We start from the raw sequence: 10576 nt of genomic DNA on the forward strand, positions 1-10576 counted from the left end.
ATTAAATCATAACATTGGACCTGTTATCAATTCTGTCTTTAACCAGTTATGGAAATGTAGACAAATTACTTATAAAGGAATTGTAAAAAAAAAAAAAATACTTCTAACTCTAAAGCACTGTGATCTATGACATAGATACATTGATCTGTATAATGACTATCTTTTTTCTTTTCAGATAAAATTGATAAACTTTGGGGTTTCAAACAACTGGCATATCTTGCATAGGCAAATGTGTAAATTTTTGCTAAAATGAACTTAATTCTCAAAGGTTCAGCTTAGTTGCTACCTTTTCTATGAAACTTTCCTTGACAATTCCTAACTGAAAATATTATTTCTTCCTTCAAATGTTTTTTATTGAATTTTTTTTTTATTTTTTCTTTTTGTACATCTGTTTTGCACTCTGAAGCTACCAATTTCCTGCTAGACATCTCCATCTGTTTTCCTCCAAAGCATTTCAATCAACATACACAAAACAGAACTCATGATCTTTTCCCTGAAATTCTATTCTTCTTAACTTCTTTATTTCTGTGCATGACACCATCATCTTTCATAACCCCAAGTTAGGCTTACAACATCTAAGTCAACTCTGACTGTTTCATCTCTTTCACTTCACTGAACCCGATATCCAAATGGTTCCAAATCTTATAGATATTTTTTCACTATATTTCTTGCATGCACCCCCGTATCTCTACTCACACAGTCACTATCCTAATGTAATTCTCAAAAGCTCTCTCTTAAACTACTACAATAAGCTGCTAGTTGGTTGTCCTATACGCAGTTTCTCACACAGTTACCAAATTGATATTCCTAAAGCATAAGTCTGAACATTGTATTCCTCTGTTCAAAAAGCATCAGTAGCTGTCTTTTACCTCTAGTATGATGTAAAAATTTCTCAGTTTACCTGTAAAACACATTATAACTTAATTTCAGTCTGTTTTTCCAAATTCATTTCATATCCCTTCACCTAATAATCTTTGCATTTCCAATTAAAATAACCTACCTCCTTGCACATCACATTATATTCCCCAACAATCTCTTTGAAACCTCAGTTCAATTCAAAGTTCAGTTTGAGGGCTTTCCCTAATTTTTTTATATTCAAATACAAGTTCTGGAAGGTCCTACTAAGTTACACAGGCTCATGGTAATAGCCAGGGGTTCTCTGTAACTCTAAGGTAGCTAAATGCAGAGACATCTAATACCAGTATCATTTTCAAACATAGCAAACCATAAAAACCACCTACAAAGGCAGGGAAAGATTATGAAGTTGCTTTGGTGAAATAATGGATCTTGGAAGTATTTGATTATGATGGGGATGTGAAACTGTGTTCCCTTTTGAGCTGTAAAATTAACACTCTGAAATTCTGTCCCCTTTAATTCCTGACTCTCCCCAGACTCCAAAAGTCTCCAAAAGGCTAGGCCTTTTCTAAGGCAAATCATCCCATTGATGCAGACCCTTTTCAGGAAATTCCAAATTCTAGAAGCCTTTAAAAAATGATTTCCATTCAATTGGAGATCTAGGCCTGGGGACTTTGGCTTTCTTTCCAACCTGAAACCCGAACCTACGATTTTCTTATTAAAGGATATTTCTAAACTCCTGATCCTTGCAGAAGTCTGGAGTAGGGCATAGCTCCCTGCCAGTACTTCTGTCCGCTGAGAAGACATGCTCTTCTCAGTGCCAGCTTCCATTTCTCTAATAGGACTTTGCCACTGAAGAAGTCAGTTTTTCTAGCAAAGCTGACCTCCTCTCCAACAATAAATTTCCATTTTTGCCACTTAAAACTCTTTGGGTTAATGAATTCTTTCACGAAGGACCTGCCCTAACCAAAAGGGGATTTCCACAACTTTCTGACTGTCACTAGAACCCCATCAATTATAGCAACTGAAAGCTTATCTTAGTATTTAAGATACTTAACATTTTAGTATCTTAGTAAGATAATCTTTGTATTATCTTAATAATCTCTCTCTTCTATCTGACTTCTGTTTTTTGTACTTCTTTCATCATACTCCCTACTTCACACATTGCTGAATCTAAGCTTGAATACAGTTTGTCATCATCATGCTACTTGGTATATTCAGGCATTCCATTCATGTCTTCCATGTTCTATCCTAGGAATGTATTTTATCCTTGTCCTCACATTTCAAATTGTTATTTTCTTTTGAGGTTTATTTTAATTGTGACCTCTTCCATGAAGCATTCTTACACATCTGCCCCAAACTCTCAAGACTTACCATAGATTGAAAATATTTTCTTGTCTTTTAAATGTCATTTTATCATTGTTTGTTAAATAACCAATTATTTAGAAGATCCAGATTATTTTTCCCCTTCTTAGATCCTTAATCTCTTCTAGGTCAAGCCAGCCTCCAAAGAACATTATTGATAATGGGATTTCCCAAATCTCTGTGACAGATGCCTTTTAATCTTGGGTGGGAGCTGTTGTCTCAAGCAAATAGATAACTTTACAAAAATATAATCTGGTTCACTGTGTGCTATTCAGCCAGATCTGAGCAGAAGTGGATTTTACCAAGATTAAGTCTTTTAATCCAATACTGAGTGATCAGAGTCAAGTACTCCAGACCCTCATTAGAATAAACTCACCTCTTATTATAATATTCATTCTTCTTATTAATTGTTAACCAGAGTTGTTTACCATTATCAAGAATAACTATCCTTCCAAGGAAATATAAGCTTTGAGTGGGTTTCATGAAAGGTCTTTGGCATTCAAGAATGTCCCTGACCCCTTTTATTAAATATACATTATCATGATAAACAAAATAAATTATTACCCAGAAACTATGTCATCTGAACTTTTTATATGTCATAATTTGGTCTCTCCAATGCTGCATATTTTTTATTATACTTATTTTGGTATGTGTTTATTTATCCGTCTGTCATTTATCATTTACTCACTTATGATGAAAACAAGGTTCATCAGGATGATTTCAGAAAGGCCTGGAGAGACTTACATGAACTGATGCTGAGTGAAACGAGCAGGACCAGGAGATCATTATATATTTCAACAACAATACTATATGATGATCAATTCTGATGGACCTGGCCATCCTCAGCAACGAGATCAACCAAATCAGTTCCAATGGAGCAGTAATGAACTGAACCAGCTACGCCCAGAGAAAGAACTCAGGGAGATGACTATGAACCACTACATAGAATTCCCAATCCCTCTATTTTTGTCCACCTGCATTTTTTATTTCCTTCACAGACTAATTGTACAATATTTCAGAGTCCAATTCTTTTTGTACAGCAAAATAACAGTTTGGACATGTAAACTTATTGTGTATCTAATTTATACTTTAACATATTTAACATTTATTGATCATCCTGCCATCTAGGGGAAGAGGTGAGGGGAAGGTGAGGAAAAATTGGAACAAAAGATTTGGCAATTGTCAATGCTGTAAAATTACCCATGCATATAATTTGTAAATAAAAAGCTATTAAAATTTAAAAAAAAAAGAAAAGAAAACAAGGTTCATTTTGGAGGGGAGGATATTAATTCCTTAAGTCTCTGTTCATTACTTTGTAATTTAATATTTATGCATGCACAAGCAAAAGAAATATAGAAGAAGCACAAGGTAAATCTTTATAGGCAATTCCAATAAAAGTTTTTGTTGTGTGTATGTGTGTATATGTGTGTGGCATGTAGGTATGTATGATTCCTTTCTTCCCATGAAGGTTTCCCAGCACACATAAAAAGTCAATCTTGTTAAGATCTGAAAAGATCAGAGCCTTTGGCTGTTTGGCTTCAGGGTAGTAAATTATTTGTTGTTTTATTCATTTAAATTCTTAGAGAAAACAGGAGCAAAGATCAAACATAGACTTTCCAATAGCACTGTAAGGCACTACTAATAGGCCACTGGGCAAAATATTAATGCTTCAAATACAATTTTATATACACAAACATTGTGGTCACTCTTTATATCATAGAGGAAGGTTCAGAGAATGCTCATTTGACTGAAACTCTAATCAAATGGAGAGATGAAACATCAAATCAGTCCAGGATCATATGGTGATACCAGACTATGGAGGACCTTCACTGAATGGCAGAAATGGGAGTTTGAATTTCATTCCTTAGAAATTAGAAACCCATTGAAAATGTCTGAGCTGAAAAGTTAAATGGCTAGAGCTAAGCATGACAGATTTATGAAAATTCATCTCTATGTGAATCAGATTCAGATGTATTTATTTTAAAATTACACAAGATAAATTTTGTGATAGAAAAAAAAAACTTTTCTATGCTATTATATAAATGTATTAGTAGTCATTTGTTACTTGCTGTGAAATCAAATTTTTGGATTCCAGAATATATATTTTTCACGCTTGAATACTATTCCTATACAAAAAACTCTTAATGCTTGAATTTATTGCCCAGGTAGTCTGAAAAGAAAGATTGCTATGATAGGGAAAGGATGAAGAAGAATTATTAATTATTCAGAAGGTAATCGCTTAATAATTTCTCATGAAGCTGCTGAAACTGTAATATGTAGTTTAATTTCCTCTCTTAAATTCCTAATATTTTATATGTACAATTTCCCATAATATGATATAACACCTATTTCCAAATGAATCTATGAAAATTATATATGGTATAAATTTTCAAAAGATAATATCTGAGCAAATGGCAACAGGTAACAGATTCATAAAAGTTTGATTTATATTTGTGTTTTTCATTTGTTAACTAGAATAAGATCTTACTTCTTTGTTATTCAAGAAATTATTAAATTAAATTAACCTGGTTGTTGATCTACCTAAGTAACCTGGTTATAAATTTATTTAAGTATATGTTATGATCATATATATATATATATATATATATATATGATATATCAGTTATGCAAAGTTCAAACATGTTTTTTTTAAAAAGTTCAAATAATTGACTATTATGACTGATCACTGAAAAAATATTTTATTTCAGTATAGAAAATAATAAACAATTATTGAATAAGGTATTGAAATTATTGACTAATTATTTTTAGAATCCTTTCATGTTCTCGAAGAACCCTTAGAGGTCATTAAATATGACTTTCTCATTTTGGTCATTTAGGTGGTACAGTGATTAGAGTAACAGTTCTGGAGTTTAAAAAAACTCAGCTTTGTGAGTTCAAATCTGGATTCAGACATTTTCTAGCAACTTACCTAATCATGTTTACCTGAGCTCCTTAGCTATAAAATGAGATGGAGAAAGAAATGGCAAGCTATTAGTATCTTGATGAAGAAAACCCCAAATGAGGTTAAGAAAAATCTGATATAATGGCACAACAACAATCTCATTTTACAAATGAAGAAATCAAAGCCAATAGATTTGCTCAAGATCTTTTCTACAGATAGTAGGGTGTTGTCTTAACTCTCTAACGTGGAATAAACAATATGATAGTTTTTAATAAATGCTTGTTGATTAATTAGTTGACTTGGGCATATCCACTAGAACAGGAATGTCAAAGTAATTAAGAAAATCAGTTAGTTCTATAGTCTTTATGGTAGAGAAGAGTCATTATGTTGTGAAACATTATAAATACTATTTACAACATGAGAATGGCTAGATTACATAAAAGTCAAACAGGCAAATAATAACAACAGGTACCAAGGACAGAGAAGTACAATTCAAATTCAAAGAGTATTAGAGAGTTATGCTTGGAACTAGTGGGTATCTCAGGGGTCATTTAGTCGAATTCTGTTAAGTTTTCTGAGTAAGAAATTCAGATCTAGAAAAAAGGCGAGTTTGATCTAGTACAGTCACAGATCTAGTACACAGCAGAACTAAGATTCAAACACAGGTTCTTTTATTCCAAAATCATCTCTAATCCTGCTGTGCTAAATGTTTGTGTAAAATGTTTGGTCTATAAGTGAGTGACATGTTGGACAAAGGTCTGTTGGAAATCTATAGAGTATTAGGTGAAGTTGAAAAAGACAGCATCTATTGCACCCTACGTAAGGAAGTTAATTAAAATCCTAGAATTGAAAATGCTCTTATTTTTTTCTGAATAGTTTATTTTCATTTTTTTTTCCTTTTCACTAAAGCCCCATAAATCTGTCTAGCCCTTGAATGTTTCATTAAAAATAAAACAAAACAGGATCTGATTGTAGAGACAAGGGAAATTATTTAGTCCTTACACCTTATTTTATATATAAAGAAATTGAGGCTTATAAAGATGAAGTGACCTTAGAGCTTCTCTAGTCTCGCCTCCTAATTTTCAAAAGAATAAGTGATCAAAATAAGTCACTTAATTTAAAGAGCATGTTCTTGTATATCATCAGTAGTTTAATAATGTTGAATCCAAGTATTACTTAGAAACCATTAGCTTATTACTTCAAAGTAAATTTCTGATTAAAATAGTATCAATATTAAAATTTTAAAATAAAGCAAAAAAATTTGAGGAATTTATAGCTAGGTTTGAGTAAGATTATTTGATATCTAAACAGCAGGCTATAAATTATTCTGAAGAAAAACTAAGGTCAGGTGCTAAGTAGACATGATCAAAGATAAGTAATTAAACTGTTGATCTCATATGGTAATAAAAAAATTAAAAGACCTGTTAAAGATTTTTAATAAAATTAAGTTTCTTTGAAAACTCAAATGTAACTAAGAAATCTTGATTAATAATCAGATCAATATCTCAGCATTTATCAAATTAAGAAATTATAACTCTCCCAAAATTTAGGTGATTGCCAACATCAAAATAACAGTCCTAAAAGATGAATTGAAAAATCACAGTTTCTGTCTACTTAATGTTAAGACAGTGATCAACTATTATAACACAAACAGCTAAACTAGACAAACAAGTAAATGCTTAATCATTACTCTGTGTTCAGGAGTAAAGTGTCAAATATTCTTGGTGGCAAGTACTATTAAGCATGTAAATTGCTTTATTTTTTTCAGACATTGGGGATAAAATTTTTCCTTTAACATTTTTAGATTTAACTATAAAAATTTAGAAATTTTTTTAATTCTACATATACAAAATTTTGCGCTTATTCTAATTTTCCCTTGATAATATTTGAAATAAGTGAAGTTTTACAATAGCAGTTAGGTGGTTCAGTGGATAGAGTACTAGGACTGGAACAAGTAAGACCTGGATTCAAATTAGGACTCAGACACTTAGCAATATGACCCAGTGCAAGCCACTTTGCTTTTGTCCTCCCCAGCTTTTTCAACTATGAAATAAAGATATTAAAATAGCACCTACTGTGCATGGTTATTGTAAGGATGAAGTGAGTTTATATTTGTAGAACAATGCCTCACACATTGTAGGTTCTATATAAATGGTGATTCTATTTATGTTGATATTATGGGGAGATACAAATAAACCAAATATTTATTGAGTGACAATTTTGTTTTTATCTACTGTAAGTGGGAATGGTGGATATAGAAGAAATATAATATATGATCTGAGTATTCACAAATTGGATCAACCTCCAATAATATGCAAGTGAAATGGTGAAACAATTAGGTGTTGAAATGTGTGGTACAGATTAGAAGTGCCTTAGAAATTTAGAAAAAATGAAAATATTGGGTGCTTCATTTGAGAAGATAGGTTCGGCCCCTAGTACAGTGCCTAATACATAGTGGGTGCTGAATAAATTCTTATTTACTGCCTTGAGTTGAGTCTTTATGAGTGGAATTTAGAAATAAACTAAAAAAAATAACAGAAGAGGAAGAGATAAAAGAGAGGAGAGTATTCCAAACAAAAAGAACGACATAAATAATAATTTAGAGTGTTCAATAATTTAGGGCTCTTTATAGAGCTAGAAAAGAATAGCCTGCTTGAAATGAAGTAATAGTGTAGGGAAGTACATATAAGTAGCCCTGGTTAGCTAGAGATGCCTGAGAAGCTAGGCAAAAGAAAAGAGGTAGTAAAATACATTTTTTTCCTTGTTTTGAGTAATAATGCACAATTTTGTGAAGATTTTCTTTCATTAAAAGTTTCAATTGAAAGTCTCAATCTTTTGCTTGATTTTATAATTGAAATTTTATTTTATAGAAGAGCTGGTTTGTTGTTTTTTTTTTTTTTTTTTTTTTTGCATTTACCTTATCTAGTTTTATAGTTCCACAAGACTTTGCTATTTTCAAAATAAAACAGTATTTAATATTTTTATGTATCATACTAATGTAAAATGTTAAAAAAAATTCTAAATTGAATAACAGAATAACAAACCAAGTTACCAGTAAGTGTCTGGTTATATTTTAAAGCATTTAAGATACCATAAATTTTGAGGAGAAATAAAGATTAATTATTATCCTAACTATGAGAATGAATTCAGTACCTTCATGAATCTAAGAGACACAAAAGAGTTCTAATCTGCTCCTTATTGTTAAGACTTTGTGACTATATGTATATATACATTTGTATATATGTATATGTATTGTGACCATATATCCTAGAAATAACAGTATATTTACAATATTGTTGTAATTGTAAATGTAAAATGTAAAAATACAAATACATATTTACAATGGGACGAATAAAAAATCTTTTAATAGAATTTAGGAAAGGAATTAATGACACAATAGAAAAAGTAGTTGAGAGATGATGTTTTAAAGTTTGTTAAAAAGATATTAAATTTAAGATGGGAGTGAAATATTTTAGATGAAGCTATTGAGTCAGCATCTAGAGATATAGAGCAAGAATTCAGTTAGCCTTATAAGCCTTATGAAAGTCATCATGATTAAGATGATAATGAAACCAGAAGCAGTGATCTTTCCAGTGAGAGGAAGAGAGACACAGAAAGAGACAGACAGACAGACAGACACACACACAGAGACAGAGACACACACACACAGACAGAAACAGAGACAGACAGACAGGTAGACAGAGAAGGAGACAGCGACAATGACAGAGAGACAAATAGAGGCAGACAGAGGCAAATAGAAACAGAGAGACTGAGATTAAGGGACAGAGGTAGAGAATCAGCAAGACAAAGAAAGTGACATACACAGGTACAGAAAAAAATAGAGACAGACAATATTAGAAGAAAATAGAAGAGCAGAAATTTAAGAACTTTTGCCCAAATCCAACAGTTAGAGTATTGGGGTATAAGATGGACAACAAGGCCACCAAAAGAAATAAATAAACAGTAGTTTGAGATGAACGATGAAAATTTAAGTTTAAATGTCCTAAAGTGACCAATTAGAAGACAGAACATAGAATATCGGCATCTTATTTGTACACAAATACAGATTGATATAAAAAATGGAAGGAGGTAATGCTCTGTTTGTGGTTCATTAACAAATTATTAATAATTCCTGTGGACATATGAGAGTGAGATCTGCAGGTTAAGACTGTATTCCTTATTTTTAAAAAATGGTACAGATATTATGCTCCAATAATATAGTAGGCATACTTAAATACAGTGATGATATTTTCTACTTTTATTGTTTGGATAACTTATGAGTAATAATAATTGTCATGAAACATTTTTAGGCAGGCAGGTTTGGAGGAAGCAGCCATAAGGAAGATACTGCTGAGATGCTTATGAAAGCTATGGATATGTCCCATGTGATGTGCTTTGTCAGGCAGAACTAATTATCTGTGGATGTTATGAAAAAAAAATATGGTGAAAAACAGCAACCATTCCCATAGCAGGAGACTCCATTTAAAGTCCAATAGCTCCCTGAACTATGAGATCATTTAAATGATACAAAGCTTATAAGAATAAAAAGGGCATCTATTTTTAAAAAAGAAAATGTTAGAATACATGGGAAAACTTCCTTCATGTATACTTTAGAAAAATTAATTTTGATTTAAACTCCAGTTGATCAACTGTATCTAATTAGAGTCTGCAGAGAATTTCAATTTCTCTGAACTTAAAGATTTACAATTGGAAAATTTGTTCAATATGTCTAAGTATACAAATAGGCATTTTTATAGAAGTGTTGAAGTCATAATGGCATATTGTATACTACTGATATGAATATTTTAAACTTCAATTTTATATGACTTCTAATTTTTTAAACTTTAAATTTCTTTACTACATGGAGCTTTGTATTGTATATTCAAAAACAAGTGTTAAGATTTAACAAAAAATGTTAATGAATAAAAAATCTTTAAAAAAACAGTAATCAAATCTTAGTGTTAAAGAATTCTTTCAATTAAGTGAGTGAAGTAGAAAACCAGATAATATGAATTAAAAGGAAATCTCAGGGCTCAATTAAACCAATATCTGAACAGTAATATCCTCTACAAATCTGTGACAAGAGACAAATTAAGTAAGATTTATATCTGTAATAAAAGATCAAAATCTTATAGAGTGACAACTGTTAACCTTTTTTTGTAAATTAATTTTAGGTATTAATGTTGCATTGTATAGTGTTTATTTTCAAAGCACGTTCACATACATTATTTTGTTAAAATTTGGGCTACAGAGAATTCACAGAAGACAAGCACTCACATGGAAGTCAGAAGAAATGGTATAGGGCTGAACCTTCCTCCCTTCTCTATACTCATTGAAATTCTACTTTTCCTTTAAAATTTGATTCAGCATTTTTTCATGAAGTCTTCCTTAAACCCCTGTTTAGTTATGACCTCTTCCCCCACCCCTACTCTAAAAATTGCCTTATTTTGTAAT

The sequence above is a fragment of the Sarcophilus harrisii genome, chromosome 1 (genome assembly GCF_902635505.1).
Source record: "Sarcophilus harrisii chromosome 1, mSarHar1.11, whole genome shotgun sequence".
NCBI lineage: Eukaryota > Metazoa > Chordata > Mammalia > Dasyuromorphia > Dasyuridae > Sarcophilus > Sarcophilus harrisii.